Genomic DNA, 26,182 nt, shown 5'->3' on the forward strand with positions numbered 1-26,182 from the left:
AAGGATCTCCCTTTTCTGCTCATCTTTGACCACAGTTAAGCAGTGAGCTAGTATTTCCAGAGAACTATCTGCAGTAATTCCAGTATCTCTTCTCTGAATGGTAATGGCTAATTCAGAGCATTTGTATAACATACCTATCTTCATTTTCTTTTCTCTTTTCTTGTTTTGTTTTTACCCAAGGGAACAGTACTTTATACTCTGCCCCTCTGTTCTGGCTCACTACTTTTGAAAAACAACTACCAATAGTACCCGTATAACATTTGTTAGGGAGTGGGAAGCCAGACATTTGGTTTTATTGTGTTCTGAACACAATACTAAAAAAAGAAAACCAGAAAGCAGGGGAAAAGAGGAAAATCAAAAAGTGAAATCCTGAAAAACCATGTTGAAGGCTTGGACACATTGCACCCTGATAAGAAGCTCCCTAAGTCAAAGTGAAAACAGCATTGAACAAGCTAGGTCAAGTGTTTGAAAATCCAAAAACCACTGGAAGTGTACACCATTGTTTTCTTTACATTTAAATTTTATTTCCCTAATCTTTTCAAATGTGTTTGAGTAGACTTGTCAAATTGGTAAAGGATATTAAAATAATTTTATTATTACAGAACAGCAGCTATCAGATCATTAGTGTGAAGAGTCACAGTATCAGGAGGGGTTTTGACATTGAATTTCCATGTCATATATCCAGAGAAACGTTAATATTGACATACACAGGAATTCCAGAATGTATCCTTAACAAACAAGCAGGCTGGTATTAAAATGGCAATCCACCTGACATACTCTCAATTTAAACTGGATACACTTTGCTGCAGTTGTGTGGACTTCTTTTTGAAAGCCAGATTATTTATGTTTGGATGCAGTATTGTCTAGTTGCCTAATGCTGACAGGTGATCATCTTCAGAAAAAATATCAGTATGCAAACACTACACAGTAGGACAGCTTGTATGACTGCTAGAGGGTAAATAATCCATTACAGTTTCCACAACTTCCACCTCGACCTATTTCTCACATGACAGAAACATGAGCAGCAACTTTCTCATTAGCAATGTGTATCTTTAATTCTAACACTTGCCAATAAATTCTGAGCACAATTGTGGAGACAGGCATCAAATTCAATTCAGACCAGATCTAGACAAGAAATTCATTACAAGAGTTTGGAGAGGTCTGCATATCACAGATCTTGAAATGCAAATGAAAAAATTACACTAAGGATGAAAACACGCTCCACTGTCAAAAAAGCTCTTTTGTTATCTTTGTGCTTTGAAGAGCTTGGAAATTTATACCAGCAGAAGAATGAACTCTTTTGCAAGTAGAGTTTGTCACCGAGCAAAGCACTGGTATATCCATACCATTCAGTCTGCAGGACTGAGGCTGAAATCGATGAAGATTAGATGATCTTTCAGAACTAGAACTAAGTAGCAAGGATTACCTGTTTTCAATCGTAAAGATTCAGACTAATTCCTAAATTTAACGGTAATAGAGTGCATAGGGCTTTGCTTCTGGTCCTACAGCTCAGAATTAATCTCTCATTATGCAAACTTTTGCACAGGGTGAAGGAAGCACACAGCATATTGCTAATGAAACACAGCCCCACAAAACCACATTTTTAAGACTAAGGGATATCAACAATTAAGTCAAAGTCTCCAAGGAACATGAAAAGGTTCACGAAGTTAACACAAATGTAATACGTTATGCATGGGAAACACACGTGGTGTTGAAGAACAAATAGCTACACCCTCATCTTAAAGAAACCAAAGCATCTTAAAGTGTCTCTTCTTATGGGATTTATAAACCAGAACGATCAGTTTATGCACTGCGTTCCAGAGGTTTGCAGTAATCTGGTCTGCATGCCAGACATTTATTTATTTATTTAAGGAATCCAGAAGGAATTCCAAATTTCATAAAAGATGTATGTCCTTGAGGTGCAGTGGTCAGAGCAAAGGTCCATATTCTGGAAGCACGCTCTATTCTCAGCTCTCTCACACACAGAGTACTTCACACAAGTTATCATGCCTGAATCATAATGCACACCGATATTTTTTAATTGGAACATGCTAGGCAATGTGGTCATCTTATTATTACGGGATATTAAATTTCTAATACAATCCTTATCTTTTCTGCCAAGTAGTTAAGCATCAAGGCATTGAGCTTTTAAAAGGCACCTTGATTGTGTATATTGATTTGTATATTTGCTAACCACTAGTTATTCCAAATTTCTCTAAGGAGCTATTGCTTTTCTTGACATAACTACAAAGCAGAGAATTTAATACAGAGAGCAAATAAAGCCTTGAACTCAATGTGATGTACCACACTGAATGAGATCAGCTACACAGTTCCAGCTAGACTGGAGCCATGACATTAATATTGATAGAGGAATGGCCCGGGAAAAAAAACCAACCCAGTTCTATGAAGTTCTCAGGTTATCTAAATCATAGGAAATTCACTTAGGAAAATAAAGCAATCACACATAATGACACAACCTGAAAAAATGAGACTTTGTCTAGTAGTTGCCACTGCCTAATTCACAGTTTTCAGGAGAGGTGCCTGTTACCATTATAACTTAAGATACAGTTTTATTTTGCCACTGTGTTGTTAAAAGCAGGTCCAAGGACCTGCACTGTGTTGGAAAAGAAACCCTAAAGCAATATGTGCTGATTTATTTATAAAGCAATATAACTTGATGTAAAAGGACAGACTGCTTTTTATCCATAAAATTTTGAAAGCTGCATATTTTATGAAGCTGATATCAGAACCTCCTCTTTCAGGTATTTTCAGGTCAACAATAGATAAAAGCTTTATTTTGCAGAAATCTCAAAATCACTAACACAAGAGAGTATGAAATAGACCTCTGGATGCAATTTTTAGCCAACGTTTCTTCATGGCTTGATGAACTTCTACTGCTGATACAAGTTTAAAAGTGTTTCAGATTTCAGCATTCCATGATGCTTTCACTTCCACATTAAAAACAAAAAACAACAAAACAACAAACAAAACCAAAAACGACAAGCAATATATGCCCTATTTCAAACTCGCACAAGTCTGTTAGTGCTATTGCAGTACAGTAAGGTGGATGTTTCTAAATGAACCCGCATGTGTGACAGATGTGTCAATCTGCTGATAGAAGAACACATAAAACCACAGTTAAGGTTCTACAACAAAATTCAAGCATAATGAGGACAGGACACATCTTATTTCTTTGCATGTATCACAGATGCAATGACAAAGCTTGTGGAGTGTTGGAGCATGTATTACAGGTGATATGAAAGTCACAAAGACTTTGCATACTTTTCTCAATTTTCTGTTTACAAAGTTGGAAAGTTAAAGAGTCCAGCCGTTAGGTTCCCCTGCAGACTTCGCACCTTTATGTTTTATGTACAAGCTTCTAATTAAGCATATGCTGCAAAAAGGCTGGACTCCAATATATTTTAAGCTTCTGACAGAGTAAAGATGGACTGTTGCTTCTTACTGAAAGTAAACAAAATATTTGCCTAGCTGCAGCTCAGCCAACAAAGCCAGTGAGTGCTGACTGAGATTCTCAAAAATGGATGTCTACAAAGTGGCTTCTAAGACAGTATTTAGGCATTTAAATCACTAAATGGCTCGCTTTCTCAGAGTGCTGAAAAGCTAACTTCGCCTAGTGTGTTTAACTAGGACAAATGGGTTCTCAGCACTTAAGAAAAAGTAAGTCTAGTTCTTTATGTCACTCCTGTGTACTAGTCTTCAATATACTCCTTTAGCCTCACAAAAATACTATGGAATTTTTACACAGAAGGAAGTGATCAAATCATTTTACCCCCTAAAGAGTGCAACTTCAGCATTGTATTTACTCTCAACCCACAAATTCAATTTTTATTTAAAAGCAGAAACAACAACTAGTGCATCATCATTTCCTAAGGCACCTATGTTTTTCCCTGGGGATATTCTACCATAAGAGCGATCACAATAGACCATACTTCTCTTATGAGATATGACAAGATCACAACCTGAGTTCCTTTGGCTGCAATTATACCTTCTTATATCAGCAAAACACTGTATAGTATGAAGACCCCACTGCTGAGACAAAAGATAAAGCAAACAGAATTTATATGCTGTACATTTACCAGAGGCTAATGACATACAACTTTATTTCACATTTTCATCTCAAGTAAAAATTAATAAAAATTACTTAGATACACAAATGTATTATCCACGACACAGAAAAAAATGCATGGTTGGTTGATGCTCATTCAAACAGGGAATTCTCTGCTCCAAACAGGGGCTTCTGCTCCAAATGCTTTAAAAAAGTCACAGACAATCACAGAGAAGTGATAAAAACCTCTATGTATTACTATGCAAGAAAAGTGGGGATCTAAGCATGGGATTCTCCAAGAAAACTGATGATGCAAGGTGTCTTTTCCCCAAAAAAGCTTAGAGCATAATTTTAGGGAGGACAGAGGCAGTAACGTGACATACCTAAAATCGCCAAACAGCATGGAAAGCACTGCAGAACTACACTGGAGATTCAGAGCAGGGGTCCCCAGGGGATGAAGTCACATTCATTTTCTAGCTCCCTTTTCACTGTGACTCACAAAGTGCTACCCAAAGTGTCTCTGCTGCAGGTACTAGGATACTGCATTCAACCTTTGGCAAAGCATGAGATAATTAAAAAGGAAAGCAAAACACCAGGTGTGAAAAATGTCTGCAAAAATCAGTTTACAGAAGGCACAATGAAATTCTTGCTTAGCTTGAGTAGCTAATACTGACAAGGCAAATCCACATATATGCACCCAATGAGACAGAGAACGTGGGGTTAAACGGCTGCATATCATGAGGGAGCACAAAACTTCAGGGGGAGGATTAGAATATTTCACCAGAAAATGTGAGACAGAAGTCAGAGAATATGAGAAATGAGAATCAAGCAATGGTGAACTTGGAAAGAGCAAGCTTCTTGTTCACAAGAAACAACCTCCACAAAACACGTGTAGCTATGCCTATCACACGCTATTGTACTGCTTAAAATTTAATTTCAGCATACATTCCAGGGAAGAAAAGGAGGATTATATAGAGCACTCCAGCTCAGATAAGGCAGCAATGATGCTGTTTAGTTAAACTGAGCACAAACCTTCCTGCAAAACATGCCCAGGGGAGAAAGCACAATCCTGGGGCGAGAAGATCCGACACAACCTGAATTCCTCCCCTCTATCATTAACAGACTACACGACTAGGTGACTAAGATACTTTTGCCACCTCCTTTGTAAAGCAATGCTTAGAAAGGTGGTATGCCAGTGCAAAACTCATCTAATATAATGAAACTGATTACCAACAGACAATAATGGGAAAGAGACTGGATTTGGAATATTTGAACCATTTGAACCAAAAAGGTAGGAACCTAGTGAAACCTGACATTTATCACTGTTAGGTGACAGGCAAACATTATGACATCCTGGAACACCACTGACATTTCAGCCACAGCTCACATGTACAAGAGCTAGCAAATAATCAAGAGACAATTTTAAAAAGGTTGCTGGTAATCTCTTAATGAGACAAGGAATTCTGAAACAAGTCTGAAAAAAGCCCATTGGGAAAGTGATAGATGTAAACTTATTGTCACAGGTTAAGCATCAGATAGACAAGCACCATAAAATTATTTGGAGGAAGGTGTCAACAGGTACCTACTCAGGCATCAGTTTCACAAAAATTCAAGAAATAAAGAGATAAATGCTTTTATTATTTAAACGAAGATATACTTTACACATCAAATAATATTCCTGCTCTAGATACTCTAACGTCTGCAAAGGCTTTTTCTCTCTTTATTAACTATTTCCTCAGAGAACACCCTTATACAGAGAGAAAAAGACAAGATTCCTGGTTCCCCTGCCTCCCACGTCCTACAGACAGGGGAAGGAAAGTAAGCAATATAAGTACTGCTTGCACATAGTTTTGATAAAGACTGTAATTCCAGTCCTTTCAACATCTTTCATTTAAGGGGCTCAAAGCCAATTACAATCATTAAGGATCGGTGTCTCACATGTGACTTCTGGACATGCAACAAGCGTCCGCAAACAACAGAAAATCCTGTCGCAGAGAAGAGGTATATGCTTTTCCAAAGGATCCCAGAGCTACGCTGCCCGAGTGCTGAAATCAGCACTAAATCAGCACTAGAGTAATTCAGTAACATTTCCGCACAGAAGACTAGAGAGCTTTTCATTTTAACTACTTCTCAGAAAACCTGAACACACAGGGCCTGCAGCATCATGGTGATAAAATTCCCTGGAGGAAATGTCCTGCCACCAGCTCCCATCCCCACAGACTGGTGTCAGCTCGGAGGCCTCCACCTAATCTCTACCTTACAGCGACAGAAGCAGGATCCTTATGCATAGCAGTCACAAGCACTCCAATGCCACAGAAAGAGAGCAGTGAATTAAGATGTTAAAAATTAATAGTAATTTGAACAGTTAAATATTAATAGTTTAATTTAGAAGGAGGAAAAAGGATTTCTTTTGACACTAATTTGACCCTGCATCCTAGGTGACCACAGATGAAGATGACAGGTGAAACAAATTAGTGTAACAAAACAATTGCCTGGAACCACAAATTGAATTTCAATGGGATAGCTCATGCCACTGCAACTCAAGGAAGTCATCTTGTGGGGCACACCTCACTGGGTTCACATGCAGTTTAGAAAATTAATAGGATAAAAATGTGTTTCGAATATTTAACAAGAGGCAAGATAAGGTCAACCAGCAATAATCCTATATCTAGAAAATTATACACATACAGTATTGATTCTTTTAAGTTTCCTGTAATGAGAGGAAAGTAATCTTTTTCATCCAGGAAGAGCTTTTCTAATTGATGTATGTTTGGCATCCTAAACAGTGTTCACACTGGGAAAGACGAATGATATGTCACTAGTCCTGCCACCAGTGACCATACCAACACTGGCAAAACTGCTGTATTTCCAAAGAGCTTACAAAAAGCAGCCATGCAAAGTAGGAAGAAAAGTTCAGTGGAGTTAACCCTATGAGAGACCTGAATGATAATGCATAATGCAACCTAGTATTAAATTCTTACTACCAACAAGAACGGTGTCTAAGCATGGGCCTTTGGAAACTGTCTGACACAGGTCAGCAGATCCCTGCTGGACGAGTGACAGTGAAAGTATATAAGGAGAAAATAAGCATCAGGAGATCCCTCCTCTCCTTTTCACCAAAAGTACCTGTGGCACAATAAAAGGGATACGTGTCTTAAAAATTGAGTAAGTTTAACGTGGACAAAGATGGCTTAAGATAAGCTTGGAGCGCCCTGTAGCAGAGTCAACTACACAAGGCATTTTCTGACTTGGGTATTTCTCTGAAACGTCACGAGCCCGAGCACCCATGGGGAAGTGGTACACTGGGACTGGGTGAACCAATGGTTACTGCCAGACTCAGAATGATTTCCATCTTTGGTTTCTAACATAACAAGCAGTGACAATTTCTGCCTCATGATCCTATTTTCCATTCTTTTTCTAAACAATTGGTGAGGAAGATGCATATTTTAGGCACATTTTCTTTTAAAAACTTACTTGTCGTTATTACAGCCTCTGCCTTTGTGTTGTAAGGTTTTCAAAAACCCTTTCATAAAGAAACATTTGTTATTCTGTGATGCTCACTAAGTACCATTTCTTGCTTGAGAAGGCACAATGTAAGATGTATAATAATAATAATAGAGCTATCAAAAGAAGATCATTAACTACAGCAGGATTACCACCTTATCTTGGGACAGGCTTTTCTCATTTTCTGTGTAGGCTAGATCACCACATCTCTCTCTGATCAATGCTGGTATGATAACCATTGGGCCAGCCATAAAAATGTAACAGGATTAAAAGACAGTAAACAGCATTAAAGAAAAAAACCCAAACTGAAAATAGGGTGGTCCTGAACTACATATACAAAGCAGGAAAGCTCATAACCCAGATTTCATCAGCTGTACACAGAAAGAGCTGGCGGCATGGGAATAAAATACGAATAAGTTTCATTTGCCAGTAAGAAAAGATACAGGAGGACAAAGCCATGGAACATAATATAATAGCATGCAAATAGCTTTAGATTCTCTGGAAAAATATGAGTTACTGAGTAACAAATGCAACTCAGTAGTAAAAAAAAAAAGTAATATTGATGTCAGAAAGAATACACTTGAATGAAAATTAACAGATATGAACTACAACAGAATATTTAACAGTATTTTCTGTAAAGCAAAAAAAAAAGTGTGTACTTTGTATGCTAACTGAAAGCACAGAAAAATGCAAGAATGTGTCTCTTTAAGAACAACGGTAATTCTTACAAAGTTTTGCATTTCCTTTCCAGTTATTATTAAAGAAAGATAAGATAGCATTTAAAAAGCAAAGGAGAACCAGTAAAATTATTGTTGTCTGCACCAATTCACAAATGTCAAGAAACTACAGGAGAAAAAGCAGACATCATCATTATGCTATGTCTGAAATTGATATTGCACCGAGGCTAAACTTTCCTGCCCTCCCACTGCAGTTATATGCAGTTTAAGGGTTATCATTTGAACAGATACAGACAGAAAATTAAAATAAAAAAAAATAAAAAAATACAAAAAGAGAGAGAAAAGTTTACAGATATTTACAGTAGCAAAAAATCCCTCCAATAGGATTTTCTGTGTAATTTGTGCTACATTGTAAAACTGAGGTAACTGATTCACAAAAATGCTAAAATACCCAATGCACTCTTGTTTTGAAGGACTCGCATGGAGATACCTTAAGACTATAATAATTATTATTGTTGATGACGTTAAATACTCTCTGGCTGTTATTACCTTTGACTGAGGGTAGATTTAGATTAGCTATGAGGAAGAAATTCTTCCCTGTGAGGGTGGTGGGACACTGGCAGAGGCTGCCCAGAGCAGCTGTGGGTGCCCCATCCCTGGCAGTGCTCAAGGCCAGGCTGGACGGGGCTGGGAGCAGCCTGGGCTGGTGGGGGGTGTCCCTGCCCCTGGCAGGGGGGGTTGGAACCAGGTGACCCTTAAGGTCCCTTTCCACCCGAACCACTCTAGGATTGATTTAGGTCATATCAAGTTCACCTAATCTAATTAGATTAGATACTTCATAATAACCTGCCTTTCCAGGCACAATTTTACCTTTATCATCTGTTAAGTAATCACATTTTTATAGTAGAGCTTAAAACGCTAGGACATTGAAAATAATGTATTGTGGCCGATTGAAGTTATACCAACAAATAGCATCTGAAGGATTTAAACAGATAGCAGCAATTATCCTCCTCTTTGTGGAGCATGAAAGTGATAAAAGTGATTATTTTTTCCAAGATCACTATAATATTCATGTATCTACTTAACTTTCCTCCTTGGAAGGTCCCATTTGTTTTCTTTAAAGAAATGAATAAAAAGATTTAGAAGATTGTGATTACTCAGTACTTACAAGAAAATGAATAGCAGCTACGACAAAGGTATGTAAAACGAGTAACAATGTAGAAAACTCTCTTACCAAATATTAATAAAAAAAAGCTCTCTTGCTCGGTGAAATTAAAGGGGGGGAAATTCAGGGTGGACAGACAGAAAGTGATTTTACAGAACAGGTCTAATTGATAAAAGACTTTAGACGGTACTGCGTTTAATTCCAACAATATTCAAAATAGTAACCTCATACTCTGCATGAACAGTTTTGCTAGCTAGGATTTAATTATGAAACTATTGATCATTATGGTTTAAGGCACAAAATGATCATTAGATGGAACCAAGGAAAGAGATTCCTTCTACGGTAAGATTATAGTTGCAGGGAGACCTATATTTTTCTGAAGCAAACAACTTTGCTGTCAGACAATAAATATTAGGTCAACTGCAGGTCAAGATGCCAGGTTCTAATAAAAAGGCAATTAATTTTATCTGGGGAAAAAAAAAAAAAGATCATGGCTTTTCGTCTGCTGTCTAAAGAGATCTCAGGCAAGAGGTTATCCAGAGTTATTGTATACAATAACGGGCCTTCTGGCTTACACTACTTTAATTATTTGTTCTTTGGGAGTTCAGCTGACACCAGACCAAGTTTAAACTCAGTGTGGTTGTGGGAAGGAGGAAGAGCGGGAAGCTGGCTGCCTTGCCTTCATCTGAGGCGAGTTGAGCCAGTCCATGCAGCAGTACAGTACTCAAACTCATGCAAGCAGGTGTCACATGAGAAGAGACTCTGAACAGGCACTTCATGCTCTTCTTCCTACTTATTCTTAGCTAACGTAAAAAGGGCAGGCACTGTGGTTACCTATGAATCATGCAAATATAGACATCATCGAAGACAAAGGAATAGCATGCACTTCTAAGATTAGATTTTCAATTTCAAAGGAATTTCATGATTGCTTTGCATTAGAAAAAGCTAAAGTGTTCAATCACACTATATAAAGATTTAACATAACCAATGATCAAAAATGATAATCTTTCATTTTAGGCAAAGCAAGCAACTGGGCAGAAATCAATAAATCTTTCATAATAGTGGACTGGACTTTTAGTTTTAGTCTGTGCAATGCTGGTCTTAAAAAGCTTACACAAGATCTTTGAGAAGCTATGTAATTTTGCCTGTGCAGGGTGCTGGACTGATTCAGTACCTCGCTATATTTTCAAGCTACCCTATGCCATACCCAGTGGACAGTAGTAAGGGTTTATTCTTCCTATGTACTTATCTTTACAATATTTATTTCTAAAAGTTAAGATCATACTGATTTGTGAATAATCAGAGAGTGAAAAAACTATCACAGGATCATCAGACCATCATTGCTTATATGGCAAATCTGATTTTTGTAAAAATGCACAGCTAATACTAGGAATTAATAATACTAATAATTATTAGAAATAAGCTAAGAAACAACATGCATGTAAATTTCGTATCATAAAAAAGGGATTCTAGACTTGGTGGAATAATATAAAAAATTACTCCGAGACATCACCTAAAGTGTTATTTTCAGAAGATACAAAAGAAGAGAGAAGGTCAGAAGATGTTTCCACACACAGAATTATTGTGGTCATAGAGCTGTCCACAAGGAGAAACACAAGCAGGACTCATTAAAGGAATCACTGGAAAAAGTCCTCCATGATAGCAATTTCCTTTTTTTTTTTTTTTTTTTTTTTTTACATGTTAAGGGAGATACAGCTTTTTTCTATGCAACCTCTGTTCAGAAAGTAGCTTGCACTCTTAACTTAAATCCATTTAGAGAAAAAAAAAAGTCTGAGACATTAAAAGACTAAAATAATAATAGCTCAAAGTCCATCTGTTTACAGAGTTAATGCCCTCAATCACTACCTAAACTTGCTTAATTTCTGTTCCCACGTAGCACATAGAGAGACAGAAAAGTTCATCAGAGTCCAAAACACATATCATATGAAATCTTTCCAGAGATTTGCTGACAACCCACTACCCACATTAACGTTCACAAAGGGAAGGAACCTAAAATTTTGCATCAGATGCTGAATACTTTGCAGACTCAGATCCAACTTGAGAAGTTTTACTTTTGACTGGAAAGCCAACACATGCCTGCAATAGCACCCAGCAGCTCAGCACCTTGCCAAATCTCTCCAATAACTTCGAGTAGTTCTGAAGTCTCACCCTGACTTTCTGTAAGGCATATTGCCTTTATTCGTTTAGCATACAAATTGTGAACTGTTAAGAGTCGTACCATGCTAATAAAACAGGAATAACAGCTTCTCATTTCAGTAGCAGTTTATCCTTAAACCATCTGTTGCTGGAAAACCTATGTAACTGGGACAATCTACAAAGCAAGATTCAAAATGGATCTGTTAACGTCCTTCAGGAGTGTCTGAATGCACTGATATACCAAGCACAATAAGCCCTTAACCTTAATGCAGTATTTTGCTAATCTGTTTTAAACTCAACTTCTCAAGTTAACTGTGTGAAGAACACTGTGCTTTCCACTAGAACAGAAATTTGTACTATGGAGATAGTTAACCACTGAAATAACATAAGAAAATAATCTTTACAGACTTCAGAAAAATTTATCAGGTAAAGGCTTTGTATTTCAAAGGAAGTATGAATTCATTTTCTCAGTGAATTAATTAGCCTCTTTTCTGCAGTGCAAAACAAAAAATCCACATAGGGTGATAACTGCTTTTGGTCCCTCATCCAATTTATGGATCCTGACAGGCAGTCTAATGGCACTGATGACTTTTAATAAATCAACAATCTCAGAGCAACAAATCAAAAGCAGCAGCAACGGAAAATAATTCAGAAACCAGTTTGATGGCAGACCTAAATAAGCATAAGTATTTTGATTTCTACGAGCTATAAATCCAGCCTCTGGATTTTGGGGATTTGTAGGTAACCTTACTTTTAACACCCTCACTGCTGACTGCTACCTGAGTATTTAGTCATGCAACTTTTTTATATGAAGCCACATGTAAGGGAAAAAAGAAAAGAAAAAAAAAAACAAAAAACAAAACACAAACAAGAAAAAACCCACCCCTCCTGCTAATTTTCACAGCTGAGTTTGTTCCAAGTCAAAAATGCTTATTTGACTATTCATTGATAAAACATATGCAAAAAGCTGCATCCTTGAAAAACAGCCCTGAATATATTACATACAAGAATACTAAAAGACTTTTAAATTCTCCAATCTCATTATAGCTTTTTGTTTCCAAAGTTCCTTAAAAAAATGGTTATATTTCAAATTCCATTAATGCCTTGGATTAAGTCTTTCCAGCTGACTTCTTATACAACTTAATTTTCTGTGCAACAAAGCAGCCTCTTGCTGTCTTTACAAATATCATCAATAATGTTCAGCTGTGGACACTCAATCACACAAAACTGGTCATAAGTTTTAGCAATCCAGGTGGAACAAGGCTGCTCTGTTGCCCTTAAAAATAGTCCTTTCTGTTTCTTCTAGAAGCATCAACCATGGAAGACAGCATGTGTGTGTTTATATGTTTCGCTCTGCCTGGTACCCTAAGCAAACAATTCTGTAAGATCAGCCATTTCTGTTACTGTCACGTATTTCACATCAGCTAGGAATTTTATTTAACTTTAAAAAAAACCAAACAAACGTTATTTCATCTATAACTTCTTTATTTCAATAATCCCGGACAGTAGTTCAATTCCAATAGCAGCAACAAGACAAAATGCCAAGGAACCCACGTCATCAGATGCCATATACATCCTACCTGAGTTTGCAACAGTTAGAGAGCCCACGTGGACTCTCTAGAGCTAGAGAAGAGGCACGTGGACTGTGGATTCTGAATTTTCACTGAGCAGCAGTATAAGCCTAGTATCCTAAGCGTGGAGTGAATTGATGAAAAGATTTTAGCATGCCAGGTACAGAAAGAGGGAATTCTATATATAGTTTTTAATACATTATAGCTACCTGTGGTCCTAGAGCGAAAGGATTAGCCCCCGTGCCTAAGACTGAACCCCAAGCTGGATGGGGCCATAGTAATCATGAAAGACATGGAACTATTGACATCCACACCACAGGGCCACATCCCTCGAAAGGCACACCCCGGTCCAAGCTCAGAATAGAAATGTGATTTTCTCTGGGACTTCATCACAATGTCAGAAATGCGAAGTTCCCTGCACTGTTGCTGAAGATCTGACATGTCCCGTGAGCCTTCCAGCACCCCGGGAGCAGGTACAGCATGCTGCCACTCCAAGAGTGGGGCTCGGGCAGGGCCGTCAGCCAGCACACAGCCACCAGCTCCATTAGGACACAAAAAGCCTGCAAGATGTTTCCACAGCAGTACTTTACGTGGGCAAGCTCTTTTTTCCAAAGGTGAAAAGCAGGTTAAGGGAGGTGATCTGCTCTGCTCTGCCCTGGTGAGGCCGCACCTGGAGCGCTGTGCCCAGTGCTGGGCTCCCCAGTTCCAGGGACAGGGAACTGCTGGGGAGGGGCCAGCAGAGGCTACAAAGGTGATGAGGGGCCGGAGCATCTCCCTCGTGAGGAAAGGCTGGGAGAGCTGGGGCTGGGAAGAGAAGACTGAGGTGGGGAATCTTATAGTGTCTACAAATATCTTAAGGGCGAGTGCCAGCAGGACGGGGCCAGGCTCTTTTCAGTGGTGTCCAGCGACAGGACAACGGGCAATGGGCATGAACTGCACCACAATAAGTTCTTTCTGAATATCAGGAAAAACACCTTTGCCTTGAGGGTGGCAGAGCACTGGAACAGCCTGCTAGAGAGGCTGTGCAGTCTCCTTCTCTGGAGACATTCAAAACCCGCCTGGACGTGGCTCTGTGCAGCCTGCTCTAGGTGAACCTGCTCTAGCAGGGTGTAGACTAGAAGATCTCCAGAGGTCACTTCCAACCCTGACCATTCTGTGATTCTGTGAAAGAGTACTGATGATGCAATGAGGGCATGGAGTGAAGGGACCTACATAGAAGATAAGGATGTACAACAGTACAGCAAAATCAGATTGAATCTACCTTCCTGCTTTTCCCCATTTTATGAAGTACATCCAGACACCGCAAAGTCGGGCAAGATAACTATGTACCTTTTCTATTCATAAATCACTTGTAATGGATGATTTTTCATAATGCATCATAGGGTTTGTGGGACTCCTAAAAGCACGCAAAGAGTGAAGTAAAAGGACAGAGCATTTATTTATCTTTGTACTGAGCAGATACTACTAGCACATGCAGAAAAGACAATAACAGTTTATGTTGTGGTTGAATGTGATTACTTTTGGAATGTATTTGCTTTATTGCAAAGCCATATTTATGGCCTAATTAAAATACAGGATGCAGTTCAGTATTGGATAGATACCAAGGAATCTATCTGAAAGCAAGACTCCAAAGATCAGAGAGTTCCTTTGCGCCTTTGTGGACTGCACGTGTGCCTAAATATACACATTCTTAATTTACTGTTTGAAGAAGAATTTGCTATGTCAGATATTCCACAGAATACCACTTTCAACATTCGTGCTATTTTGAAAGCAAAAAATCAAAGCCAAGCCAAAAACTAGCATAAAGGACAAATACTGGTAGGCAGTTCAGCATTACAAAAGCTTACATTGATTAAATTTTGTGAAATAGAACCCTCCATTACGAGAAGCGCAAAGCAGACTAAACCAAATTCCTGGTATCATGGAAACTTTTCTTCACCATAAATAAATAGGAAAAGAATATTTTACTCTTACAGGTCATTAAGCTGTCTCTCCATGGCCGTCCTTATCCTTTGCTTGGCAGCCTGCTTTTCTGGCCCCTTCTGCTATCATCTGTCATAACAGGAAAGCCTTTCCCAAAACACTTGATTATCTCAGTCTACCAACATGAACTGTATTTTCTAAAAATGAACTTCATTTGTAAACTCTGAAAAGAAAACAAAAAATCTAAGCACATAAAAATCGCAATAGATTATTCTAATGGGACCACAATTAGCGAGACTGTGTCATTCATTTGCCTAGCTCTGTCCCACTTCTCCGACAATGAAGAATGAGAGTTATTTCTGGCAGAGTCAGAAAAATCCCCAGTTTGAGCAATTATTACGTGCAATCATGTAACTAAATAGGAAGTTTCATACTGGGAGGCAAAAAGCCTACAGTAGAAAGCATGAAAATATTAACTACAAAGTGGTAGATCAAAGCACCTCTCTTTCTCTCCCTCCCTGTGCTGCTCCCAAAGGCTGTATTTCTTAAGGACCAAGCAAGTCTGCTTGCCAGTGGCAGCTCCTCTACAGCCTTTAAAATTATTTCACAAACATTTCAGAAAAGCAACACTACCAGATTTACAGTTATTTGCTGATGTTTACAAATCCAGAAATAAATTTAGTATAGCTAGGTTATCAGACATACTAGCATTAGCCTGCAAATATTGCCCATAATATATCTCAATATTATTCTTCACAGGCACAACATAAAGGTCCTTCAAAACCAGACTGAGACCACCCAAAAGGACAAACCACGCAGCACACCTTCAACCCGTTCCCCCACCTCCCAGTGCACACATTTCTGCTGATAAAAGGCATATATTTATTTTTTTTTTAAGTTATCTGAGAAGCTGCAGAACCAGCAAAGCGAGAGCTGGACAATCTACAACGCAAGTCTAAACAGGGCTCACACAAAAACCCCAGCTACTTCAAACAAATAACAGATGCCCATCATTGAACCAGGGTCCTAAGGTCTTTTCAGTATCTAAGATTGCTCAGAAGGTGATTCTTTGATCACTTGCATACAGTAATAGATATTCAAGAATCAATAGCTCTTAATAAAACATCAGCTTTCTCACAATCAATATGCACACATCTATGAAACATTCAGCACAGGTACAAAAATGAGATCATAACAAAGCGAGAAATGTTAATATATTATTTCCTTGTGTATAAAATGCACATTGAGATTAAAAAAGGAAAACCCAAGACCTGCTAAAGCCTTTGACATACATATTTCTTATTGTCAGAAAAGCCCATTCAGACACAAGCACCATGAACTTTATGGGAAATTTTCTGTTGAGCTTAACAACCTTTATATAATTCTTCTGTTTCAGAAATAAAGGCCTTACTCTGGAAATCTTAAATCCAAGCAGCAAATAAAAAGATACAACAGCAAAGTGCTACACGTTTCACAGACATGTCAGTTGTTCCTTGGCAGACTAGTCTCATTCACCATGACACACTGCCTTTCAGGAGGAAAACCTCAAATTTCACACTTGTCAAATCCAAGTCAATATACTGCAAATTCATGGCCTTTCAAGATGTCCACTGACTGCATCCCTGACCATTTCCACCATTCCATGAATCGAAGTGGTAGGAATTTGGCTCTCCCATGTTCCAATGTGAATGGGCTCCTCTTCCTCTGTATGGGGCTTCTTTGGAAGAAATGCATATCTATGTGCCATACACTGTACAGATTTTGGTCACACAAGACTCCAGATACTACATGCTGCAAGATATACACCTGTATACTGGAGGAGCATTTGAGCTTTTTTCTCTTAATATTTTCCAGTAGTAACATGCTCATTATTACTAAAAGCAGACAAGCCATTCAAGCATTCAAGTCCCAAAAGCAAAACACTTTGACTGTTTCTGTATCCGGCCATTAGTCACCCATCTGACACTTCTTTGTCTAGCTGAACAATGTGTTTGGACAGAAAAAAGGGATATAGCAGGGCAAACAGTGAATTCCTACCCAGAGTGGGCAGCGCTGTGCCTGGCTAACCAGCCTTTGGCAGTAGACATGAACACAACTCAGGACTCCAAAAATCAATACAGGAGGTTTAGGCTGCATCTGTCTATCTGAATTGCCAACCCCATGCACACTGTGCCTCTTACTGGGACCATTCTTTAGAGCATATTCCTTGACACACAACAGCAATCTTGCAGTTCAATGAAAAAAAAAACACCGAAAACCCCACGTCTGTGAGACACCAAAAGTTTGGAGGCACAGGCTCAGAATTTTCTAAAGGGAAAACATGATGTTACAAAGAAAAACCCCTTATAATATTTTTGTAATGTTCAGCCATAAACCTAAAAATAGGTTACAGATGAGAAGAATAAAGCATATTCATGAAAAGAGATTTTAAATATTAAAAAGGACTGCAAATAGAAAGGTCAAAGCATTCTCTGTATTCACTGAGAATATGACAAGAGGTGACAGGCTTAAATTGTGGCAAGGGAGATTTAAGGGAGCCATTAAGCAAACCTTTCTAAACAGCTGAGTAAGTACTGGGGAGCCGGGAAACTCAAAGGGAATTAAGGAATTTCCCTCACTGAAGCTGTTTGTGTTTTTTCAGGAACAGGTAAGAATAAGGATGTTTCAGGGTTCATGGATCCTGCCCTGAGGAGGTGTGGTGAGCCAGATGCCCTTCTCTCCGATTCAGTTACTTCCATGATTTAGTTGGAGAGTTCAGTTCTGTGCCTGACCAACAGAGTTTGTTATAGATGGTTTCTAGTAACAGAATACAGCATGGGGAACTTTTTTTGCTTGTTTGGACAAAGAAGATGGCAAACCCTGGCTGTTAGAGCTCCAAAACTATGAGAACTTTCCCAAAAGCAAGTTACACTCCTTAAGGCATTAACACTTACTGTGGAAGCAGATGACTAAAACATGAGAGCTTGTTGCTTCCAGCCACTGACATCGATGCTGCAGCTGTTGCATGTTTTCAAGACAGCACAAAGAAATTAGTGAGGTGGCTCTCCATCCCTCACCTCTCTGACTGCTTATAGTAATTGCTAGATTTAGGAATTAAGAATTTCTGGGCCATAAAAATGGATCTAGCTCTGTTCTATCAAGGAGAAATCCTGCCATAAAAGTGCTCAGGACAAATGCTGACCAGGTGACATTGAAAGGCTTGCCCTCACTTGTTCTTTAGATAGACAGCTTCATTCGTAGGTCTTGAAGGAGTATTAAAATCAATATTATTATTTTTAAGCATCAGCATAATACTTGAGTTTATGCATAAGCATGAACTTGCATATGCAAAAAAATGTGAAATATATATTTTTGTGGAAGAATATATACCAGCACAAAAGGCTGCAGCTAAGAAATCATGTGAAAATGCTAATTATGCCTAAGTCAAGAAATACAACTATCAGCATGATTTGTGGTCAGCTGTTTAATTAATTTTAGTATTAATAAAGTTAGAGAAGATCAATGTATCAAAAGGACTTGAAAGGATTACCAGCTACTCTGGAGAAATTAGCAACACTTCCATGCCTAGAGCACAGGAAAGCACAAAGATGTTTAATTAAACTATTTACCAGTGAGGAATTTAAATCACTATAAATATTACATTTTTAGTACATTTTTTCCTCAAATTGAAATCACTTAGGAGCAAAAAATATGCAGCTTCCTAACGGCATTTTTTTAAAAGAAGGAATGTAAAAAATGTTGCAATTTAAACCCAGTAAATGAAGGTGAAGTCAGGAACAAAAGAAGGTAACATGGCATTTAAAATTAGAGGACTGGCAAATAATTCAAGTCCAAAGTAACAAAAGATGTTACAAAACTTCATGGAAAGAGGAAGGATAGGATTTATAACCTGAAGGTCACCTGGTTACTCAAGGCCCATGCACACTGCGCTTCAATGACCTGCTACTGTTTCTTGTGAAAATATGAACGCCTACCAAAATGAACCTCAATGTTCCCTGAATCCTTGTTGGTCTAAGTCTGTGTTTTTTCCCACATCTATTATTTCTGTTTACTAGACTCTCCAATGCTGCCACTGTCTCTGCAGGAATTTGGGCAAGATGCTCCACTTCTCTGTGCCTCAGCTTCCCCTGTTCCAAAACAGCAGTTAAATACTTACCAGCCTTCTAGGGATGCACTGAGAAGCCACCTTATCCATGTTAGTACAGTGTTCTCTGACAATACAAAAGAATCATCCTTTTTGGTATTACTATAACAGAGCTTCTCTATGGCAAGAATGCACTATTTATCTGTGGGACTTATCTAAAGCCAAAATGAATGCAATCGAAAGCTTTCTACCGAGTTAATGGGTTTTGAGTCAAGACCTGCAGGAGTCTAAGTCATCTGACATGGAATCGCTCCATTTTTATTTTGCTGGATTGACTCAATACTTTTCTAGTCTTCTGTTGACTTGTCCTGCAGAGCAAAGAAATGCTCTCTGATGCAAGCAATACCCACTGGTGTACAGATTACCTGCTGCTGAACTTGGCCAAGAGCCCACTGAGGAACCTGAAACAAATGTTTCTGTATTTCAGGGCACCTAGAACTAAAAAACATTTCCCTTTGCAGTTCTGAGAGCACAGATGCTATTGACTGCGGTTCAAACAAAGGAGTACTACTTAACACCAGGAGCTAAGTCCTGTCCTGCCTTTCAGCACTTGACACATAAGCACCTCAGGAAAGGAGAGACCAGCAAAAGAGTGTTTTGTGCCTGCTTGATACAAATAGTGTCACCCATTCAGGTTGGCTTAAGACCGATTTCCAAATGCATTTGGAATGCAGTGAGAGGACAAGCACACAAATCAAGATGCAGCTCGTAGAAGGACAATGGGCTCTCCTCAGCACATAGAGGACAGAGTGGACTCCGAAGCAGGGAATGCTTCAGAGCAGGGTATATCAACCTATTAGTGCCAAGTAAAATCAGGAGGGTCCAGATCTGCCCAAGGCCCTTATCTCCAGTCACACCCATTGTGCTGAACATCTGCTACCTGATCTACAAACAGTGACATAACTATGACCCCAACCTAATTAATATTTTCATCATGTTTCTTTACAAGAAAAGTTCAGCAAGTTTGCCAGTGACACCAAGCTGTGTGGTGTGGTCGACACGCTGGAGGGAAGAGATTCCATCCAGAGGCACTTTTACAGGCTTGAGAGGTGGATCCATGCAAGCCTTATGAAGTTCAGCAAGACCAAGTGCAAGGTCCTGCACCCGAGTCATGGCAATCCTAAGCACAAATGCAGGCTAGGCAGAAAATGGACTGAGAGCAGACCTGATAAGATGGACTTGGGTGTGTTGGTTGACAATAAGCACAAGGTGGCCTGGCAATATGCTCTTGCAGCCTAGAAAGCCAGCCAAACCCTGGAATGCATCAAAAAAAGCACAGCCATTAGGTCGAGAGAGGTGACTGTCCCCCACACACACTCCACTCTTGTGAAAGCCCACCTCGAGTACTCCAATAAGCTCTGGGGCCTCCAACATGGCCTCCAAGACATGGACCTGTTGGAACGAGTCCAGAGGAGGGCCATGAAGATAATCAGAGGGCTGGGGCACCCCTCCTATGAAAGCAGGCTGAGAGACTTGGGGTTGTTCATCCTGGAGAAGAGTCTGGGAAGACCTTAGAGCAGCCGTCCAGTACCTAAAGGGGCCTAAAAGAAAGCTGGAGAGGGACTTTTTGCAAGGGCCTGTAGTGATAGGACAAGGGAGAGTGGCTTTGAACTGAAAGAGGGTAGGTTTCGATTAGCTATGAGGAAGAAATTCTTCCCTGTGAGGGTGGCGAGGCGCCGGCAGAGGCTGCCCAGAGCAGCTGTGGGTGCCCCATCCCTGGCAGTGCTCGGGGCCAGGCTGGACGGGGCTGGGAGCAGCCTGGGCTGGTGGAAGGCATCCCTGCCCCTGGCAGAGGGGTTGGACTAGGTGATCTTTAAGGTCCCTTCCAATCCAAACCACTGTATGATTCTATGAAAAATTATGTAGTGCTTGGCAAGACTACTCACTAATGATCTCCTTTAGAACAGCAAGATCTGAAGAGGGCTCTTCCCCAAAACATACCTGAAAACTATTCACCACAGGCCTACCTTCATTGCTTATGACCCAGACTTGCGTTTTCAGCTATCAGTTCACCAACTACAGGCCATCACGTGAACAGCAGTAATATTTGTTTACTGACCTCTGTGAACACCCGAGACCCTGCAGTGGACTTCAAAAGTTCAAGGGCCACACCAAAAATATTATTGTCGAATTTCCTGTATCCTAATTTATTTCACCGACAAAGAAAAGGCAGGAAAGAGGATCAGCAGATTAGATTGCAAATATAGCCCTGTCTTTCAAAGAGTGACTGTATTATCAACTGGCTGACTAAAAGCTCCTATTCAGCTTTTTTTCAAACACACACAGGGGTTCTGGCTGAGAGGCCAATAACTTGCCGTTCAAGACTGCCACTTCACCATTGTGAAACTTGCTGCATTATTAGTATTATTATGGGGTCAACTACACCACCTTGAACCTGACAGGTAAACTCCAGAACAAAAATCTGAAGGTATCAATTTTAGCGATAGCAAACAATTTGAACATTTGTTCTAACCATAGCAGGAAATTTCTGCAGTTGAGTTGCCTTTCACAGATAGGGCAAGGGAAGAAGGGAAGAGCAGAAGGGGGCTGCTGGCTTTTTCCCTTGAAATTGCGATTTCTCAGAACTCTACATTTTTCTATGCTTTAGGCACAGCTTTTCCAATAACATGCTGCAGAAGGGCTTGTTCGGAAAGGTGCATTAGGTTCAAAACGGAATGCTGCTCCAGAAGCCACACAGAAGTGAAGGGGCTTATGGGATAACCTGTCAAAATCATTAGGTTTTCTTACTTCCTCTTCTCTACCCATACTGTAAATCAAATTAGCATATAAACTAAGGCTAACATTTAAATTACGAGATTTCTTCTAAACAATATACTTCTATGAAACATCAGTTTTCCCACAGAATTGGAATACTGAATGGTGGTTTTGAAAACACTTCCTGATTCTGCAGTAAATAACGGCTTGGTTTTTGCAAGTAACATGTAATTATCTCAGTGACCCATTGCTTAGAGAAGACAAAGATATAAGAAGTTCTGTGAACATTATCAGACAAAATGAGGACTGAAAAAGGGTTAAAAGCACAGTCCAGTATTCAATCACCATGCAGAACTGCACAACTCCACAGTAAAATCTGGAGATGGATTCCTTGCACAGAGGAAAAAGATCTGCCAGCATAGCTTGGTGCATAAAGAAGTGGATGTCTGCATACAGGTCGCACCACATTTTGGCAGAATGTGCTGCTGACGTATGTTGGATGGCCTGGTAACTTTATATACTGTTTCTTGAAAAGATGCCTTTAGGGCAAAATGGGCCGAGTCATTCTCAAGCCCAAAGGAAGTTTCTTCATTTTGCAAAAGGGACACAAGAAATACATGCAAATACAGTCACAAAAATCTCTTGGCACTCTCATTTGGAAAGGTCTTTTTTAAGCTTTAGTACATGATTAGTTAATATTTGTAGGAAATAAACAAAAAAAAAAAAAAAAAAAAACCACAAATGGAACATTCAAACCCAGTACTGACTATACAAAATGAGACAACTCATTCTTTGAATGACTGCAGGTTTTTAGGAAATTTTCAGTATCCGATGCAGCCCCAAGGAAAACGTTAACAGAATGAGGGATATTTTCTTACATGGTTATCATAGGTGTTAAAGGCCAGGAATCTTTATCGTGATCATTGTGATTGTCTTCATAGAAAATGCCAGCACTATGCAAAAAAGAGATGAGACCCACCTATACCTCTTCCTCTTCATATAAGCATGATAAATGTAGTTATTACAGATAATTTACAGCCTATTAAGATGAAAAAGTACTTGTTTACTTGATTGAATGCAGTGGGACACAGAAACTATGTATTGTAGTTTCAAACCACAGAAAATCATGTAAATGCATTTTCAAAATCATACCAGAGAACAGATGCAGCCCATCAAAAATGAAATTATGATACTTTTATTATGTAATTTATAATGCTTCAAAAACAATCACAAAACTAAATAATGCACTTTTGAAGCAAACTCCCAAACTGGTATGTTAGAAGAAAGCAAGGCAAGAGAACTTATTTTTCAACAAGCAAGCAGGGTAAAAACCTGTGGAAGTCAATTAAATGCTTTTAAATCAGTAGATTCTGGTAAATGAGAACACATGGAGCAGCAAATCTTGCTGCCATTTTCAGAACGGACAAGACTGTGATTTACTTGAGAACAGATGAACAACCTGCCAGTGTCGCAGGAAGAGACTGAAAGGAACTCCCTATTCAAGGGTAACTTTTCTTAATAAAACTGTCTTTCACTCAATGACTTCATCAACATTCAGAGCTCGAAGCTCTAGGAATAGGTAAGCAGAAAAAAAACTAATGCACCTTTCTCAGTGAATGTAGGTGAAAGTCACTGCTAGGCTGACCTGTCACAAAACACCACGGCATGAGCCTCAACACATGTCTTTTGCTTACATGAAACTGAATGTTGATTATTTATTAAAATAGCCACTACTTAATTTTAAATCATAGTTCAGAACTTAATATAATTGTAGACTTCATCCAGAATATTATTTTAGTCACTCTATCTCTGTGACTGCATTTTCTATGCAGTCAGCACAGATTCCAACACGATAGCTTCTTACAGATAACCATGGGAAGTTCCTGCTCCACAGTTCTCATGGTCAGAAATACTCAAAAATTGTTTTGGGGAAAAAAGTTTCATCAACACTAAAGGAGTACCAATCGGTTTTATTTGAGACCGATGCAAGGTTAAAAAAAAAAAAAAAACCCCTCACTGGAAGCTGCGTATTTAAAATTCAACAACATCCAAATGAATTTCATTTTGCTCAATTCAAATTGACCTAGCATTTCAATATCCACTTCATTTCTTTTTATCAAGATAAACACCTCAATATCAAACTAAATTCTTTCACGCGACTTAAAAATTGTTTCTGACTTACAGCTTCCGCATATCACTACTTTCCACCTTTCAAAAGCTGCCAGAGCACCAGGACCAGCCTCCAAGGCCACCAAGCACAGGCCTGCCCAGCAACATGCAGATTCTGCTCAACCGCAGCAGAAGATGACTTTGTACCTTGATGAATTAGACTCGGACTTCCCAAAACATGATACCTCCTGCTTTGTGGAATAACTCTGTTTTTAGGTCAACAGTGTATAAACCACAGGCAATGCTGTGCACCTGCCTTAAGCGCTTACACTGGAAGTTTATTAACCCTTATCTCTACTCTAACCCATTAGAGCCTGACCACCACCACCAGCCCAAAATCCAGTCGTAATCACAACACCAGGCCATCTCAGGCTTTTAGTCTTGTCTCCAAATGCACGGATCAATAACAAGATAATGTCTCATTTATTTTGTTTGAATAAGGCCTAGATTTTAAAAACTGAGAAATGGCTACAATCTATTTCGTTTGTGCCTGCCATACATTGCTGCCAACATGAGGGGGAATTAGTTAAATATCTGCTGCCATTGGGTTTTTTTTATTATTATTGTTATTTATTTTTTTAAGATTCCCGACAGGAAAAGTCTGTATAAACATAATGCAAGATACAAAATGAGGATTAGGGCTTCTATTGCACAATACTTATTTAAAATAAATGTATTAATATAACATACAATTATTTCTAGATACAACAGGCAACGCATCAAGTTTCTCCTCATCTATGTTACACACTTGCTGTGTTTTTTTAACTGTGACGTCAAAAAAGAAGTCATTTTAGCAAGATAATAAACCAGCAAGAAACAGTTATCTCAATCACTCTATTATTTTGTTCTTATACCCGTTGCTGATTTTTTTTGTGTGTGCGTGCACTAAAATGAATGTTCACCCATTACTGTCAAGCAACTTATCTTACTACTTCACACTTTTTTCAGTGAATCACAAACACCGTGCTTTCTAAACTATTTCCATGCCTAATGATAGTGCCTTGCTGGAAGGCAAGGAACACTAGGAAATTAGTAGTGCATATATGGAAAGCAAGTGTCAGACAATCAAAGACACCTTCCCCACCACGTGAAAGCCACTACCTCATGCAGCACGCACATTTAGAACAAAATTTAGGGACTGAAACTTTTCTGACATGACAGACTGTAAAAGATCAAGGAAATCTCAAAAGTTTTCTCAAAAGACACACATTATATAGTAACAATGACTCTGGGCAAAATAACAATCAGTTTCCTGACAGCTATTTAGTATCACCCTCTCTCACGAGGTGGGCAGGACTTTCCTACTGTTTTTATAAACTACAGGCTACTTTAGCTACAAGACATGCTGTCATCATGAAAGTCAACATTTCCTATGACCTTCCTTAAGGACAACATGTGCATTACAACATAATTATTGCAAGCAGGAAATCATTCTCATATTGAATACTCTTGTGCCATCTTTCCACTTGAGAAAATAGCTCACCCAACACAATTCCAAGCAAGTATTGTGTCAAGCTGACTTATTTCCATTTCAATAAATCTGCCTGATATTTTCCTGCTTTGCCAGACAGGTGCACCATCAAAATAATCCTGAGATCAGCCTTTCTGAAGTGTTGTGATTGAAAGATATTATCCAGTTAGGTGTAGCTGGGCCGAATGTTCCAGCAGTTTCTCACATTTTTCCCAGAGATTGCCAGAGAAGGTCCCTTAAAAACCTCTAGGTAGAAATGAGACCTACATACTTCCTGCTAAGAATTTTTAGAGCTCACTTTGCTGACAGCTATTAAGAAAGAATCACTAGATGTATTGTCTAATGCTATCACATTGTTCTGTTTTCTAAATAACATATATCATAGTCCTGAAAACATTACTTCTCAGCATTAATAACAACTATTTCAAACCACCTAATAATAATTGGTTTTGAGGACTTTATGGGCTTTCAGTTTTGCTTTTAGATATTTGTCTCAGCTCTGTCGAGAAAGCTTCTCCTCCTGCATAATTTCTTGTGTTTCAATCCACTGACCAGTTTCAGACCACAAGTAATAAAATGGCATTTCTTCTCACTACACCTGTGGTCTGATCTCAGTCTCC

General features: G+C 39.0%; 1 protein-coding gene across 4 annotated transcripts in view; it reads right to left on the minus strand.

Moving 5' to 3' along the window:
• Positions 1 to 26,182, minus strand: part of NELL1 (neural EGFL like 1) — a 292,018-nt gene that overhangs the window by 125,417 nt on the left and 140,419 nt on the right. The window lies entirely within an intron of this gene.

This window comes from Falco peregrinus, chromosome 9 (genome assembly GCF_023634155.1).
Source record: "Falco peregrinus isolate bFalPer1 chromosome 9, bFalPer1.pri, whole genome shotgun sequence".
NCBI classification, from domain to species: Eukaryota; Metazoa; Chordata; class Aves; order Falconiformes; family Falconidae; genus Falco; species Falco peregrinus.